The sequence below is a fragment of the Periplaneta americana genome, chromosome 9 (genome assembly GCF_040183065.1).
Source record: "Periplaneta americana isolate PAMFEO1 chromosome 9, P.americana_PAMFEO1_priV1, whole genome shotgun sequence".
Lineage (NCBI taxonomy): Eukaryota > Metazoa > Arthropoda > Insecta > Blattodea > Blattidae > Periplaneta > Periplaneta americana.
The window spans coordinates 130068780-130085016 of NC_091125.1; the positions used below are offsets into that span (position 1 = coordinate 130068780).

The 16237-nt window shown below is 36.8% G+C and overlaps 1 protein-coding gene across 2 annotated transcripts in view; it reads left to right on the plus strand.

Annotated features, from left to right (window-relative positions):
- JhI-21 (Juvenile hormone Inducible-21) overlaps positions 1-16237 on the plus strand; it is a 148309-nt gene that overhangs the window by 65385 nt on the left and 66687 nt on the right. The window lies entirely within an intron of this gene.

A 16237-nucleotide genomic window follows, 5' to 3' on the forward strand; every position in this document is an offset into this window, starting at 1 on the left:
TGGAAGTGTTACTAGTCAAGAAGGGTTTGTTGATTCAGTTTCGTTTTTATTAAAACAGTTGCATTCCACTTCAATTATCCGAATCCCAGTAATCAACGTCACTTGACAGATGATTTTCAATAAATCTTAATATTAAACAATCTCTGATACGTGACTATCCATAATATCATATAGCAGAAGCTATAACATAACCTAAATAATATACACTAGTGTTAGAAAAGTTTTAATTAACGACGATGACATAAAAATAAACATGAACAATTTTAAAATGAATAATTATTGAATGTACAATTTTCAAATTTGAATGTGGTTGGTGGTTCAATTGATGTTATATTGGACGTGTGCGTAATAGAAGTGGAACTCGTTGATTCAGGCCTACATGGTGTATTCAACTTATTCAGGATTTTCGAATGATGCCTTTCATTTATTTGTAAATAGGATTTCAGAAGATGCATAGGTATGATCAGTGATTTTTATTAATTCTTGTTCTTGAATGCCAATGCGAGTCATATTTGAAACTGCTGTGCATCGACTGGAGTGGTTTGTAATTTTATATATATTTTTACGTCCAGACCAGCGCAGTTTCAAATGTTGGCAAACAAAGAAACAAATGCTAGGGACGCGATAAAATTAAACAAATGCTAAGGACGCGATAGAATTAAACAAATGCTAGGGACGCGATAAAATTGTGCGATAAGCAGCCATGATTGGTTGAAAGACGTCCTTTCGTACAGTTTTATTGGTCGAAAGTAGTGTGACGTAGTAAAAGTGTAATAGTCACAGAAAAATTCGTTCTAAACCAACGCGGTCTAAGGCGCGTTCCCCTTAGGTGGCGCGATCGTAAGGTTTGTGGGTTCGAATCCCGTCTCGGGCATGGATGTGACTTGTTAATGTTCTGCCCTGTGTGTGTCTCAGTGGAGGCCCCTATGCTCTGCTGATCCCAGGTTAGGGAAGGCCCACAAATGTGTCGATGTCTAGTGTGTCCACTATAGGCATTTGTATGTAAAGGTTCGGCCACACAGAAAGCGGACATAGCGGCGGTCTGCGATTTGTTGACGCCAGACAGAGCGCGTCTACAAGTCACTCCAATAGTTTTTATTTATTTTCGATTCTGTTATTTTCCTTCAAATCATGATGTCCAGTTCAGATGAACTTCTTCTTCTTCTTCCTCGTCGTCTTCTTCTTCTTTTGTTAGCATTGAGTTGTAAAAGAAAAGTGACAGTGTGAAAGGTGCATGACATCAATGGAAAGAGGAAAGATTCTTGTAGTCCGGGTGACCTGTAGCCTATCGTACAAGAATACGTACCCCCGTACTTTCGCAATGAACTTCTCAGTGAAGTCCTTGCCATTCCATACTGCTCGCGTAGCAAATCTGTCTCCAAACACAAACTGTCCGTTGCCCGCCACGAGACTAGTTTGTCTCGTCAACCCGTCTTTTGTTTGAAAGGGTGATACAATCCTGCATAATACAATTCAAACGCCTCCCCGCCGCGGCAGCCCGCTGTCTGTGTGGCCGACCCTTAAGACCTACAACAGGGGAGGTTAAATGACCAATGAAAAAAATAAACAATGTCATTGTTATTGTATGCGTTACCCCTCGTGTCGTGCATTCCTATTCTAGTTTGAGTTTCGGTGATGTATTTTAATTTCCTATAAAGGCTAGTTCACAATAAACCGGGAACGGAAACAACGAGAACGGAAATAATATCGAAATAAATGCATTTAAATGTGAGCGTTCACTATAATTAATTGTGAATGTTCACATTTAAATACATTTATTTTATTGTCGGACCATCGGATCTGTGCTCCTTGAGCGCTGTCGTTCTTGGAAAAGTTAACGCCTGTACTCACTCCATTCCACCCGCTTTCCTCCCACCACGTTAAACAGCAGGCCACGAACCTTGTCGAAAAGGGATGTTGCCAAACTTCCGTCAAACGGTGTCATAAGTAACTGGTCCTCCATGCTACAATATTATTTCTTTCAATCAAAATACATCTTGTATTTCTACATTTTTTTGAACCTAAATCCCATGCGTCGAATCACTTTCCGTAGTTTTTCTCTCCAACCTTGGAAATTATTACTTCTCTCGCAAGCTTCAGTAATGTCTTCAATGTTGAAACTTCTTTCTGAACGGTATAAAATTCTTATATCTTTCTTCTTCAAATACATCGGTTCATATCATCTACAAGAATCAAAATTTCCCTTGGTCTGTTCTTCTCTCGTGATTCTAGCTTTTCGTCTCCTGCACAGACTCCCTCTCTCCTGATTTTCTTTATTAGGAGTTCTGACCTGTCTATATAAATTACATAAAATGTTGTATTATTAGTATTAGTTAAGTAAGTAATTTTAATACATAATCAATTGAAATAAAATTAGCCTCACCTGTGATATCAGTTGCTCTTTTAGTTTCCAGATTTATAGGAAACAGATATGACCTGTTTGTTTCTCTTCATCGCAAAATGCTATTACGTACTTGCTTAATAATATTTCTTTCACCACTCCGTGCTACAGTATTCATGTTGAGTTGACAACACTGGACTGCAAGTGCAAATATTGTAAACTGTCCCGCAAGAAGGCCAAAATTGTGAGTAGTGGGGGACAGAAAGGGAGAGAGATAGAAAAGAGAGAGATAGAAATGCAGGGAGAGAAATGAATTACCGAGGCTGAGAAGGAATTAGAGTTCAGTCCGCATATCTTACTGGGACACAGATCCGATGGTCCAACTATAACAATATTTCCGTTCTCGTTCTCTTTGTCGTTTCCGTTCCCGGTTTATCGTGAACCAGTCTTTAGGTTTGTTGGTATTATTTGTACATCTTACATTAGATTGGGCTGATTTCTGTAAATTTATACGAATTGAACAGTCTTTATAGTTGGCTGTATGCTGACCGTTGCAATTAACGCGTACTGGGGAGGGGGGGAATTCATATCTTTATTACATTTACCTGTTGAATGTGACATTAAACTTGACGCAGCGGGAAGCTTTGTGGCAGTAATTTTTGCTGTAGCAATTTGGCATTTGATACATGGTATGACAGTACGTTTTAGTGATTAAATATTTATAACAGCGCCGTAAAGACGATTTACTTGATAAATCTGTTCATTGCTATAGTCGTGACGCTGTTATTCCCGGCGTGACTCCTCCTCATCTTTGCTTACGTCTTAGGAAGTGAAGACTATAAAGTCTAGGTGGGTAGTGTCGTTCGCCATTTTTGTTCTTTCGTTGCTGAGCTACCAGACGAGGAATCTATTTGCCACATAGTTAAACATTATCATGTCATGTCATGTCCTACGATAATAAGTCAAACGCACTGTAATTCAGCAAATAATTGAGCGGCAAATAACGTTCTCGAGTGCTTTCTGCGAATGCCAACGAAAGAGCCAAAATGGCGGGCGATTATATTAAGTATTTATCGAGCCTTAGGAAATGCATAACGTCTTCATCAGCGAATCACAAGACGCACGCGTTTAAATGTAGCCGACCTGCAACGTGATTGGCTGCTGGAAATTAGAGTGACGGGACTATAGGATATGGTTTCAAGTCTAGGAGAAATAGCGGTAGTGAAGTTTTTTTTTGTTACAGAATGAAAAACGGGTATCCTTTGCATTGATTGATATCGCAAGTTCGTCCATTATTATTTTAATATCACACGAATAGTGTAAATCATACAGTACGACTCTGAAAGAACAGGGTTTTAATCTGGAATGTATCAAACTCAGTCTTGTTTTCCTCAAGATATTTAAATCTACTCTACAGCCATCAGTTGTTTCGAAATTGAATTTTACTTTGTTGTTGCTGATTGTGTTGTGTTTGTACAGGCAGGATTACAATTTTAATCGCTACTATAAGTTCAACCATATTTGAAACGTTGCTAATGAATATCGGTGTATTAGTAAGGATTTAACCTTTCTCATATTTTTCAGCTTCAATTGTACTATCTATGTATATGCTTTCATTGTTTTGAAATGCTGAGAAAGGAATGGATGATGCAAATTGGGATGAATTTATCAATCGTCTCTGTGATGTATGATTTTCAGAATTATTTTCATCCGATAAACCCGGAATCTTATTACAAAATTAAATTAAAATATTTGCACTAAATTACTATTGGTGATTTTTAGTCCGCAACGAAGTAAATGAAGTAAAACGTTAAATAAAATAAACTTTGTAACAAAAATAAATAATTCCTTAAGGTACATGTTTTTTTTATTATTTACATGTTCTACTTACTGCTTAAATACTAATCGCTCACCGGTATGTAATTTCTATTTCATATACATTTTGTTATTTTCTATCCCATGTTTCTGTGTCATATTAATTGTTATTCGTCTGTATTTACGTAAACAATGATACATAAGGGGGCCAAAACAAATAATTTATCTTCGTACACAATTCATGCTATGTTCATTGATTTGGAATGATTTATTAAGGAATGTATTCAAGACATAATTTAGATATATGTTAAATTAATTAACCTTGCACCAAAAACGAATGTCAGAAAAGGCAAATGTCAGAAAATCTGTGGCGAATCCTCGGCCTCATCTCATCAAATACCATCTCGCTATTACCAATTTCATCGACGCTAAATAACCCAGTACTTGATACGGCGTCGTTAAATATCCAAGTTAAAAAACTATTATAAGCTAAGCTCTTATTGGCTGCAATAAACATTTTAAGCTTTAGAATATATTACAATAATTATTGTTTGAAAATATATAATATACGTAAAATATTATACATATTGATTAACCAGTTAACGGGAACTCATCTGAGACAGGTTACATAGATTTGTTTTCAAACAAGAAATAAATGAAGTCCAAACATGACGAAGAAATCTATGGTATTATCGGGACAAAAAAAAATTCAAGTCAGCCATTCAAAAAAATTCTATGGACGAAAGAGAACTAACAAAATCTTTGTGACCACATAAGAAACTCACTAATTTGCTAAATTATCGTGAAAAAATGAATTTGAAATTAATGCTCATTCCATTTTTGTGGAAAGTTTCTTTTTATCTCCTGTAAAATTTTCATTTTTGGATTTGACCGGTTTTTGCACCGAGGTCTTCAATTGTCTATATATAGTCAGGGTCGAATTCGGCTCTCAAATTTTGAGGGAAGATTCTTGAAACTATCTACTATTAAATAAGACGATAATTTTTTTTCTGATTTTTTACCATTTTGATTTACATATCCCCCTTAACAAGTCACAAGTCATGCTAAGGATGTTGCTTTGCTAATTATCCAATATGGAATATTGTGTAGTATACAGCACTGTTACCTAAAATAACAGTAAAATTAAGTAAATCTTAAAGCATTCGAGTGAGAAAATCTTATCTTCAACAATGAGATCACGGCCTTCTCGATTAAGATCGTATTTGCAACACAAAATAATATACTATCAGAAATATTCTTACACCACATAGAACAGACTTACATACTAAACAAAGACAATAAACACGCAGACATCATATATTGGCACAGATACGTAGATGACATACTAATAACGGACTATCGGATCTATGCCCCTTCAGCACTGTCGTCATTCCATCCGTTTCTTTCCCACTACGTCAAACAGCAGGCCACGAACCTTGCCGAATAGGGATGTTGCCAAACTTCCGTTAAACAGTGTCATGTCTCTTGAATATTGCTTATAATACTGTAAGGTTAATTATTACTTATTCATAATTTAATTTAAGTAGGTCTAATGACGCTGATTGACTTATGCAAAATGCTATTACTTGCTTAGTAATATTTCTTTCACCACTCCGTGCTACAGCATTCATGTTGAGTTGACAACACTGGACTGCAAGTGCAAATAAACTGTCCCGCAAAAAGGCTCAAAATTGTGAGTAGTGGGGGAGAGAAAGAGAGAGGGATAGAAAAGAGAGAAATAGGAATAGAGGGAGAGAAATGAATTGCCGAGGCTGAAAAGGAATTAAGGTTCAGTTCGCATATCTTACGGGGGCACAGATCCGATGGTCGGACTATACTATAAAAAGGAAACAAAAGACAGATCCAAAACCTGCATCAACACATAAACAAAATACACCCAAAGCTACACTACACATTAGACATTGAAAACAACAAATCCATACATTTTCTAGACATCATAATAACAAAAGTAGACCACAAACACACATTCAAAATATACAGAAAACCAACAACAACAACAATAACAATACACATACACAACACATCCAACCACCCAACACAACACAAACAAGCTGCATTCCGAACAATGGTACACAGACTACTCAACATACCAATGAACCAGTAAGATTACAACGAAGAGCTAAACACAACAAATACATAGCACAAGAAGACGGATACAACCCTAACATAATAGACAACATAATACGTAAGACAAAACATAATCACAAAAACATAAGAATACAACACTAGCACAAGAACACAAAAAAATACATCACACTAACATACGAAAACAAAAACACACAAGACTGTAACCTTATTCAAGAAATTAAATTACAACATCGCATACAGAACAAATAACACTCTACAAAAACATCTCAACACACAAACAAATACAACCACACAGGCGTATACAAACATAAATGTAACACCTGCAACAACTTCTACATAGGACAGACAGGCAGATCATTTCAAACACGTTACAAAGAACACATCACAGCCATAACAAAATTACAAAACACCTGCACATATGCAGAACACATCCAAATACTAACCACACCTACAGAGATATCAACACAGACATGGAAATACTACACATCCAACCAAAAAGCCAGAAACTAAACACACTAGAACAATATGAAATATAGACACACAAAAACACACCCCAATGAAATTCTCAACACACAACTCAATTTCAGAACACACTCTTTGACTCCACATTACACCACATGAACACACATTCACAGGAAACAGAACAAGAGACGCCAAGACCAACAACGAGCAGTTCTGAAGATGACCCATAATAGGTCGAAACATGTAAACCAGGTACGATAGAATTTAACACAAAGTCATATAATACATATTCCGAAGTGATATAAAAGGTTAATTATTTATTCCTTAATGTTTTAAGACTGCTTTGTGTTGTTACTACGGTTTTGTGCATGTTGCTACTTCATTGCATAAATAAATAACATTGCGTCATCATTCCATTTTGGGAAAAATATACGAGTATAGTATTTTGGATATTTATTTGTACAACTCTTTTTTAAGAAATACTATTATTACATCAATTGAATCATGGCAGCTGAGTTAATCAATGATCGATCTACAGTCCTCTTTGCGACAGAAATGAGTGACTGAGCTATGGCTGACCCCGTGTCTTGTTACACTCTGATTGGTATCTGAGGGCAGAGTGAGAGTGGAAGATCGTGAAGTTGCAGAATGACCTGACCTAGATTCTTCGAGAAGGGCCGGTGAAAGGACGATCATTCTGCACGTCTACCCCCACACACATCGACTCTATATACTCCAAGATTCGTGACGTCAGTAGCACCATTACCCTCGATCTAGTATTCTCCTCATCTACAGCCCCATTGTAACATACTGATGAGTTGCTGTTTACATAAAATTACTGCATGTGGAAATACTCTTAAATCAGATTTGTTCTTAATGTGTGTCATGAAGTTCTTCCATTGCCTGCTGTCCTCAGAATTATTTTGGGGTGTATTGTGAATTTTATTTTAATAATTTATGCTACTAAAACTAGGTTAGTTGGGTTAGGTTTGTGTAGGCCTATATTATTGCAGTGTATTTTACGATACTAAAACAAGATTAATAATGTTACGTTTTATGCAAAACAATAGGCAGCTATTAAAAGTCAAAAGGTTAAAGGTTAAAAAAACTTAGATAATGACTCTCCAAATTGTCTCCCTACTTCTGAAAAATGAAAGGTGGAAACCGTGTGTCCGAGCTCCCAGACGCCCCGATCGAATAATCATTCGAATAGATTAGCTAAACGTTTGTGTGAAACAAATATTGCCTATCCTAAATTAGATAGGCCTACTATAAGACAGCCGTGGCGAAAATGCGATCGTGCGCCGAGCCACTGTGTAACCTGCAACGTGCATAGGATCTATGGAAGGAGGCGAACACTCGAAGGGGAAGTGAAGAAACTGTCTGACTTATTAACGGATTTTCATTTTCCTTACGTCAAGCACTTGAATAAAATTTTATACAGTACAAGGCTACAAACTAATGTTTAGTACATGTAACGAAGAAAGAAATGAACAAGAAAACATAGGACACATTATCACAACCTAAAATTAATTGTCTTCAGAATGCTCTGCGACAGAGTTTCAAAATCAGGAATTATGTCACTTACTGCCAGTCGTAGTTGATCACGAAAGTGTTTGTCTGTCAGTCGTGATCTAAATTTGGTTTTTACTATTTTCATTGTTGAAAATAATTTTTCACAAACGTAAGTTGTAGCGAACATGGCTTCAAAAGAGCAAGCGAAAGAACGAAACTTCGGATATTTATTTTTTTGGCAAAGATTTTAAAGGTTGAACATTTGTCAAGTCCTTGCATCTAGCTTTCATTTAACATCACATTGTAAATCTGTGAGTTTAAATTGAAGATCTAACCGCATTATTCGTACATCTGCTGAAAAAGGATCGACGTACAGATAATAATAATAATAATAATAATAATAATAATAATAATACTTAACCTGGTAATGTTTCATCAGTAACATGTGATAACTTATTTAATACCATTTTATGTTATACAACCGTTTTCCTCGTAATACTTGTGAACAAATCACACATTTAATATTCTCATCATATTGTCAGCAAAAAAAAAAAAAAAAAAAAAAAAAAAAAAAAAAAAAAAAAAAAAAAAAATGCGTCCTCCCGTCCTACTTGAAACTTTGGTTTTTGTAGAGGTAAATGGGTTTGAGAGAGACATTGCGACGATACGCCACTCGCAGGTCAGAGACAAATACAAATGGAACGGAGTTTGACTCCAGTGAGTGAGAGGGTGGGGGTAGTGGGAGGTAGGAAGCAAGGGAAATGCACAGCTATCATTGCGGGCCACAATGTGCTCGTGAGTCACATTTTCGCCACGGCTGCTGTAAGAAAATAAACCACTTGTAAGTTAATTCTCAGTTTTCATTCAATCTACAGAGGGTGAATCACGAGGATTATGAGCAAAATATGTCATATGAACATTTGTCCTAATCTCAATATTTTCAGAGTTACACTAATTTGAAGTTGTTTCTAAAATACCATTATTCTTTTATTTTAAGGGTAAAAGAATATTACAGATAAAGAATACGACGTGCCACCACTTTTCAAGTCAATAGCTCATTGCACAAACTCCGTACTCAACTCGATTCTAAGATTCCGGCCTCTAGTAATAATTCATCCATCCATAACTCAAGAGACACGATAAACTGGAGACAAGCGACATAGTCAGTTCTAGGGCGAGAGGAAGAGAGAAATATTCGCTTCCTTGCCAAGACTCCTCTGGATTTGTAACGTGAAACGCTACCGTTGAAGTCACAGCGGAGAAGCAACCAGTATTCATGCTACTTAAGAGCTCTTCAGAGAGATAAGTGACGAATATTGTGAAAACACTTGAAGTAAGTGTGTGTGCTGTTTGTGTCTTTTTCCTCATGGTCGCTTCGAAAGGTGATATGCGGGATCATTCGTCTTGTTCATCAGACAGGAATGTATTTTTATGTCAGAAAGTATTTTTAGATCCCAAGCCATTGCAGAAACCCAAGCATTTGAACTTGAACAGTGGTTAGTGAAGTTATTTTTGTTATGTTTTTAACAAAACATATAAAAGAGCTTCCGAAGTCTGACAGCACGCGTTTCAATCTGTGCGGCGCCTAGTGGAATTCAGCACGTTTCTTCTTCTTCTTCTTCTTCTTCTTCTTCTTCTTCTTCTTCTTCTTCTATAGTATAGTCGCGATGCTGTTATACCCGGCGTGACTCCTCCTCTTTGCTTACCGGTACGTCTTACGAAGTGAAGGCTCTATAAAGTCTAGGCAGGTAGTATCGTTCGCCATTTTAGTTCTTTCGTTGCCGAGCTACCATACGAGGAATCTATTTGTCACACCGTTAAACATTATCATGTCGTAGCTCCTATGATAATAAATCACTGTAATTCAGCAAATAATTGAGCGGCAAATAACGTCTTCGTGTGCTTACTGTGAACGCCAACGAAAGAGCCAAAATGGCGGGCGATTATATTAAGTATTTATCGAGCCTTAAGAAATGAATAACGTCTTCCTCAGCGAATCACAAGACGCACACGTTTAAATGTAGCCGACCTGCAACGCGATTGGCTGCCGGAAATTAGAGCGACGGGACTACAATACTGTAGTAGACTATTCAGCAATATTGCCAACTCGAAATTTGAAAAGTCGCTGTGATCTTGTTCAAAAGAAGCTAGACTGACCCGGAGATTTTAAATTCACATTTAGTTTGCAATCAATAAACACATATTCTTAATATTCATTCTTTCAGTGATAGTTCACTCACTCACTCACTCACTCGTTCACTCACTCACTCGTTCACTCACTCGTTCACTCACTCACTCGTTCACTCACTCACTCACTCACTCGTTCACTCACTCAGCCAATAATTCAGGTTCATGACTTACAATATGTCGACATCTGATCACCTAATTGGAATAATAAGTTATTATTAAAGTAAGACCTAAATAATTACAATTAAATTGTGAAAAGGAGCAGATAAAATAAGGTTTAATGTCTTAATGGTTATCACGATTGGTTTAAACATGCACTAAAACCAGACGTAAGTGCAAGTTTGAACCAATAAATTATTGAGATCTGCAATAAAATAATGAGTCTAGGAAGTTGTATATTTAGTATGTAGAACTACATTTGTATATAGATCTTTTGTTATATTATTAAGTTTTGTACTTGTGAACTATATCAATAAATCAATATGTCACTCAGCCAATATTTCTTTTTCTCTTCCTAATCAGTTTCAGCATCATCCTTTCTTTAACCACTCTTTCTAACACAACTTCATTTCTTATTCTGTCTGTCCATATCACAGGGCGCAGATTCGATTCCCGCTTGGGGTGATTGCCTGGTTGGGTTTTTCCCCGAGATTTTTCCCAACCGTAAGGCAAATGTCAGGTAATCTATGGCGAATCCTCGGCCTCATCTTTCCAAATATCATCTCGCTATCACCAATTCCATCGACGCTAAAAGGTCCACACCTGTGGAGTAATGGTCAGCGCGTCTGGCCGCGAAACCAGGTGGCCCGGGTTCGAATCCCGGTCGGGGCAAGTTACCTGGTTGAGATTTTTTCCGGGGTTTTCCCTCAACCCAATACGAGCAAATCCTGGGTAACTTTCGGTGCTGGACCTCGGACTCATTTCACCGGCATTATCACCTTCATTTCATTCAGACGCTAAGTAACCTAGATGTTGATACAGCGTCGTAAAATAACCCAATAAAAATCGACGCTAAATAACCTCGTAGTTGATACAGCGTCTTTAAATAACCAAGTAAAACAAAAAAAAAAATTCCACATTTAAAATCCTTTTAGCCATTTCTCTTCACTTCGTTTCCGCTTCATACAATGTCATACACAACATAGAACACTTCATTTAACACTTCCTTAGTTATTTTTTCTGGGGTCCGCGGAAGATGCTCCTTTTTCTATTAAGGGGCTAGGTACAGCTTACAGCAGGAAAATGTTTGGAAACATTCAACATTTTTTTCTTCCATTACTGTATCTTGTACAATAATGAAAATTGGTATGTGTAAAACACTGTACTTCTGCTATATGAAAAAAAATATATTTTTACTATTTAAAAAAATTATTTATACATTTTTTCAAATTTAAAAATGGTGGCAGTTCACTGCGCAGTGACGAAGCGTTTCCCTCCTAACTCATAAACTTGTTAACTTTTTCATGTTCTCTCTCCTTTATTTTATTGCTGACTCATGTTTACAGTATCATGCTCTTTCAACTACATTCCTTAATAAATAATATATATTTTTTATTTTGTGTTCGAAGAAAATACTGATATTTGGCTATTTTTTAAATGAATTTATTTTTATCAGACAATCTATCAAAGGTAGAGAAGTGATCTTGCATAATATTGTAGATATGACACGTATAAATACACACAAAAAAAATTCATCACAGAATGTTGGATAATTTTTGAGTTATGTGGGAAATGCTTCATCACTGCACAGTGAACTGAATTTTGAAAAAAAAAAAAATGTAAATATTTTTTTTAAATCGTAAAAATATTTTTTTTTTTCATATAGCAGGACAGTGTTTTAAACATACCAATTTTCATTATTGTACAAGATACAGTAATGGAGGAAAAAAAAGTTGAATATTTCCAAAATTTTATTGCTGTAAGCTGTACCTAAACCCTTAAAAACTTCCTTTGCCATTGCTGTCCTCCTTCCTGGCAGCAGCTCTGGTTACTGCTTGTAGTACACTCCAAGTACTTGAAGTTATCAATCATTGGTCCACTGCCTCATTTTCGAATTCGCTTGTTCACCTTCTTTTGTTTTCTTCCGATAAACGTGGTCTTCATCTTGTTTGCATTATCTTCATCCCATATAATAATCACAGCTGTCATTTAGCTCCAGTAGCATATCCCTTACAATCGCGCTCAAACCTCCTGACGTTTCGCGAACGCCAGTAATATGCGAGCGCGATGTTGTCACAAATACTCTCTCTGTCTCTCTCAGCTGCAGTAGTTCAAAATTGTGGACCGCGACCCTTAACCTGAGATTGGTTTCATAGGGAGATGCAGAAGGCTTAATAATAATAATAATAATAATAATAATAATAATAATAATAATAATAATAATAATAATAAATATCATCATGAGATTGCATCGGATGAAATTGTCACAAAATATAGAAACATTAGTTGAGTCAGACGTAAATAATCATACTCGCTGAGTTTATATCAGTTTTTGTAATAGTTTTACTTTTATTAGGGTTAATAAACTTGTTTAATAACACAAATGCTCAGTGTTATAAAATAAACTGAATTATAGGCTTAATTTGAAATAGTAATTTTCTGTACAAATAAATTAACATGGCCTTAAATAGCATTATGTCCATACTGTCAAAGCAGATTCTTGCAAAAATATCAGGGATGCCTGCACTTTTCATATATAACACCTTTATGAAATACCCCGTTTGTTTTTTTTTTATTGGGTTATTTTACGACGCTGTATCAACATCTAGGTTATTTAGCGCCTGAATGATATGAAGGTGATAATGCCGGTGAAATGAGTCCGGGGTCCAACACCGAAAGTTACCCAGCATTTGCTCGTATTGGGTTGAGGGAAAACCCCGGAAAAAACTTCAACCAGATAACTTGCCCCGACCGGGATTCGAACCCGGGCCACCTGGTTTCGCAGCCAGACGCGCTGACCGTTACTCCACAGGTGTGGATCCCCCGTTTGTTGCGCTCAAGTCCCGCATAATAGGTTATTTTCGTGAAATATTTTCGATGTATTTTTCGGCAATGTACTGTAACAGCAGTGAAACATTTTGGCCATTGAATGGAAATTTTTGCTGCTCAGTTTGTTGTCTTTTAGCGTATTGAAGTGTTTGTGAGTGTGATTACAATGAGTGTTATATGAAAAGCGCTGTGTCGGAAAAATTGGAAATCTTACGAAAGTACGGTGAAAACAGAGGCCTACTCTTAATCAGAAACAACTCTCTGATTCATTAGGAATCTCACCATCGACATTAAGGACGATAATAAAAAATCGCGATTCAATCACTGCAGCTGCTTACGCAGGAAAGTGAAGTGTGGTAAACCTGAGGACTTGGAGAACACGCACATGGAAAACAGCTAGGCTATAAATGACTTTTTTCGAGAGAATTAAGTACAGTAGGCCTACATATTGTAAATGTCTTTGACGTACAGTAGAGTAATTACATAATGGAGTAATACTGTAGATTGTATTCATATGATGATGGATAGCTTCTGCAACGGAACCCGGGGCAGACCTTCTCGGGGGAGGACTTCCGCCTCGGACCGTTAAGGGAGCCTTGGGGGGGTTGCCGAAGCAGGAGTGGCACATGGACTCTGTTGGCTGTAGGAACCGGTCGTTAAGGGCGTCAAGTGGTTAGGTCAGTGCCTGTGGGCACGCAACTCATCCCATATAGGGGTTGTACAATAGACCTCAGGTCGTAGTGCGTGGGATGTTCCCTCCCTCCTAACAAGAAAAAAATACTGTATTACCTTTCCTGGATCATGTATTTCAATAAAGAAAAATATCATTGGGGGTAGAAATGTGGTTTTTGTTTCTGTGTTCAGAAAAATTCATCATATATGCAAGCAAGGTCCCTACAACATACCAGTTTTCCGAGCGCTCTTGTTATTTTATCTTGAGACAGGTAATCTATGGCGAATCCTCGGCCTCATCTCGCAAAGTACCATCTCTCGATCACCAATCTCATCGACTCTAAGTAACCCCGTAATTGATACAGACTCGTTAAATAACCGAGTAAAAAGAACACGGTAAAAATTTCAGCTTCTTAGCATAAAATGTATGGAATCCTTAGCTATGTGAATGCAGAGAAGTGGGCAAAAAAAGTACGACAAAATAGAATTTAAAAGTTTGCATGCATTTTAAATCTAATGGGCGCAGCCCTTTTAAAGATGGCGTAATTAATGACACAACCGTCGTAGAGTTCTAAAACTTCCTCAAAGTGTAAAGTAGGCATCATAGCCTCATTTTCTACAAAAATATATTTTTTCAACCAAAAATTATTTCATTTTCACCCATATTCGCCTTTAACTTTTGTGAAATCTCTTTTAATTTCACAATTTCTCTCCTTTTGGTATTTTGACATTAATACTTCACTTTTCCATTTGGGTATGCCATCCGCACATTTGGGACGTTGAAGAAGTTGCCTAAGCAGTCGGGGATGTAGCATTCTTAGGATGCAGGTTAATACACTGCTCATTGCTAATACAGCAAGTCACACATAAATTATTCTAATTCTGAGGCATGTGCAAAAGTGTTCCTGTATTTGTGCGAAGCTTGCATCTTAATGTTGCAAGCCTGGAACATGGAGAAAAAGCCGGTTTTCCTTTCTAGAATAACTTTCTATGCATACTCTCTCAACCTGTTGTTAGTGAGCATCTTGCTGCCCATGATACTGTTATAGCCTAAATAATGGTCGCGGAGAAAGAGAAAATCTGAAAAGTCCTTACACGGAACGATTAAGAAAAATCAATACATTTCCATGAATAGCTTCAGAAGGCTGATGCTGAGTTGTAAGAACATATTTGTAGGTCTTTAACCCCTATTATTAGTCCTGTAAGTATGAATGTAGAGTTGTAAGGACGTCCGTTTACATTAGTGATTCGTTGAAGACTTATCTGACGTATATGTCTAATTTTAGTTCTCTAAGAAATTGCCGCTTCGTTTGTTCGTAAGGTGTAAACAAGCTAAGAGATATTCATCTGAAACGTAAACATGTATATTCCGCTGTAAAAATGATAATAAGTTATATTCATATAAAAGTTCATTGTTATATTTTTTATGAGCGTAGGCTTTCCACTATATACCATTAGGAAAGTTCAGGATAACACAGAGGGTTTGGAATTGAACGGGTTACATCAGCTTCTTGTCTATGCAGATGACGTGAATATGTTAGGAGAAAATACACAAACGATTAGGGAAAACACGGAAATTCTACTTGAAGCAAGTAAAGCGATAGGGTTGGAAGTAAATCCCGAAAAGACTAAGTATATGATTATGTCTCGTGACCAGTATATTGTACGAAATGGAACTATAAAAATTGGAGATTTATCCTTCGAAGAGGTGGAAAAATTCAAATATCTTGGAGCAACAGTAACAAATATAAATACACTCGGGAGGAAATTAAACACAGAATAAAAATGGGAAATGCCTGTTATTATTCGGTTGAGAAGCTTTTGTCATCTAATCTGGTGTCAAAAAATCTGAAAGTTAGAATTTATAAAACAGTTATATTACCGGTTGTTCTGTATGGTTGTGAAACTTGGACTCTCACTTTGAGAGAGGAACAGAGATTAAGGGTGTTTGAGAATAAGGTTCTTAGGAAAATTTTGGGGCCAAGAGGGATGAAGTTACAGGAGAATGGGGATAGTTACACAACGCAGAGCTGCACGCATTGTATACTTCACCTGACATAATTAGGAACATAAAATCCAGACGTTTGAGATGGGCAGGGCATGTAGCACGTATGGGCGAATCCAGAAATGCATATAGAGTGTTAGTTG